The sequence below is a fragment of the Vigna unguiculata genome, unplaced genomic scaffold, assembly GCF_037176805.1.
Source record: "Vigna unguiculata cultivar grain cowpea cultivar isolate G323 ecotype 2 unplaced genomic scaffold, ASM3717680v1 ptg000051l_ERROPOS819693+, whole genome shotgun sequence".
Taxonomy (NCBI): domain Eukaryota; kingdom Viridiplantae; phylum Streptophyta; class Magnoliopsida; order Fabales; family Fabaceae; genus Vigna; species Vigna unguiculata.
Window position 1 is genome coordinate 122,501 of NW_028196699.1, and position 2,500 is coordinate 125,000.

Sequence of the window (2,500 nt, forward strand, 5' to 3'; positions counted from 1 at the left end):
CGGCATAGCTAAATGGCTTGGTGGGGAGTTTTGTGAAAAAATGAAATTCGTGGTTTTTGAGATGTGAGGGTTGGAATGGCCTCCAAATGCCCCCAAATGAATACCATGAAAGTCTTGGTGCACGAAAGTTTTGAGTTGGTTGGGTTTTGCACATGGGCAAGGTTGGCGGTGCACCACGGCATAGCTAAATGGCTTGGTGGGGAGTTTTGTGAAAAAATGAAATTCGTGGTTTTTGAGATGTGAGGGTTGGAAAGGCCTCCAAATGCCCCCAAATGAATACCATGAAATTCTTGGTGCACGAAAGTTTTGAGTTCGGAGGGTTTTGCACATGGCCAATGTTGGCGGTGCACCGCGGCATAGCTAGAAGGCTTGGTGGGGAGTTTTGTGAAAAAATGAAATTCGTGGTTTTTGAGATGTGAGGGTTGGAAAGGCCTCCAAATGTCCCCAAATGAATACCATGAAATTCTTGGTGCACGAAAGTTTTGAGTTCGGAGGGTTTTGCACATGGCCAATGTTGGCGGTGCACCGCGGCATAGCTAGAAGGCTTGGTGGGGAGTTTTGTGAAAAAATGAAATTCGTGGTTTTTGAGATGTGAGGGTTGGAAAGGCCTCCAAATGTCCCCAAATGAGTACTGTAAAAGTGTTGGTGCACAAAAGTTTTGAATTGGATGCATTTTGCACTTGGCCAAGTTGGTCGGTGCACCGCGACTAGATAGCTTGGTGCCAAAATTTGTCAAATTTAAGACCTTGGCCAAACTGAATGAAATTTTGTGGGGAGGTTCCTGATATTGTTTAGTGGTGGACTGGAAAAAATGAGGTCGAAATTCGAAGTCTACATGTGCTTTTCTATTTTTCCCGATTTTACACATACCCGGTAAGTAAAAAAAATAAAAAAAATAGTTCCCCTTGGAGAAAAATTATGAAATTTGGTGAGCAAGGAGATACCATTATTCTACGAATTACTGCAAAAAATCGCATCAAAATTCGAAGTGTAGCCCGAGATATGGACTTATGTCTGCTCAAAAAAAGTGTATCTACTTGTACAATTTTGCCTTTTGCATATTAACCTCTTATAGGGGGGGAGTGCTCCTTGAGCCGGCCAGCTCCACACTGGCAGGTTTTAAAGGGAGCTTGATGAGGCCTCCCCCCTCACGTGGTGCGTGCGTTAGCATGTTTATCATGGCACAACTAGCCTCTTCATAGTTGTTGAGCTTTATTAATACCAACACACGGTCGTCACTGATCGTTGGTTAGCTCGGCAGCTAGTCCCTCGGATATTGTGGAAAGTTATTTTCATGCCTAGCGATGCTTGACCATGCGTCACTTGATGTTTCCATTTGCTTGCTTGCCCATGGTAGGTGGGGGGTGGACCGTCTTGTGGTGTGGTGTCTTGCGAACGTGAGGGTGTGTGAGTTGTAATCGAGATGCACTTGCTGGCTGGCTCCATGCCTTGCGTATCGAACGGTCAAGCATGCATCTCTTCCATTTTCACCCGTTGCCTTGGGTGATATTGGTTGATCAGTCCCTGTGTTGCCTACCCACTAGACGGTACTTCTGTGGTTGCTTCGAATTCTATCTTTCCATCACGAAGAGGTGTTGGAGGATCCTAATGTCACGCACGTGTTCCATCTAGTGAAACATCTCAGTGATGCACGTGTTGTGGCTAGTTCTTTTGGATGCGGTGCATTATATGAACTCGGGTTTACTTTAGCGACCCAGTTAACATAATTCGGTTGTGTCCCTTGATTGAGACGTTGTCCTTGAACTTGTTGTGAGCAATATCGTTCTTCCACAACCCGTCGTCTTGAGTGCGATGGAAGGCAAATAAGATGTGCTTTGGCATGTCATGCACGTACTCGATTGCGGGAAGTGTGAGAAAGTGTTGTTGACAACCCGTGGGAAATGGAATGTGGCAAATCGTGATGAGCTCTTCGTGGATCTGCGAAGAAGACGACCTTTGGGCCTGTTGGAAACGAGGGAGGCGATGTTGAACTGCGAAGAAGATGGACTTTTGGGTTGTTTGAATCAATGGGAGGCCACGCGAGAACTCCGAATACTATGGACTCTTGGGTTGTTGGAAGCAACGGGAGGCCCCGCTAGAACTCCGAATACTACGGACTCTTGGGTTGTTGGAAGCAAGGGGAGGCCCCGCTAGAACTCCGAATACTATGGACTCTTGGGTTGTTGGAAGCAAGGGGAGGTCCCGCTAGAACTCCGAATACTACGGACTCTTGGGTTGTTGGAAGCAAGGGGAGGCCCTGCTAGAACTCCGAATACTATGGACTCTTGGGTTGTTGGAAGCAAGGGGAGGCCCCGCTAGAACTCCGAATACTATGGACTCTTGGGTTGTTGGCAACGACAACTTGGGGGGATGACACTGGAAAAGAGTGAACTAGGCCAAACTGCGAACAAGGCAACTTGGGGGGATGACACTGGAAAAGAGTGAACTAGGCCAAACTGCGAACAAGGCAACTTGGGGGGATGATGCTGGAAAAGAGTGA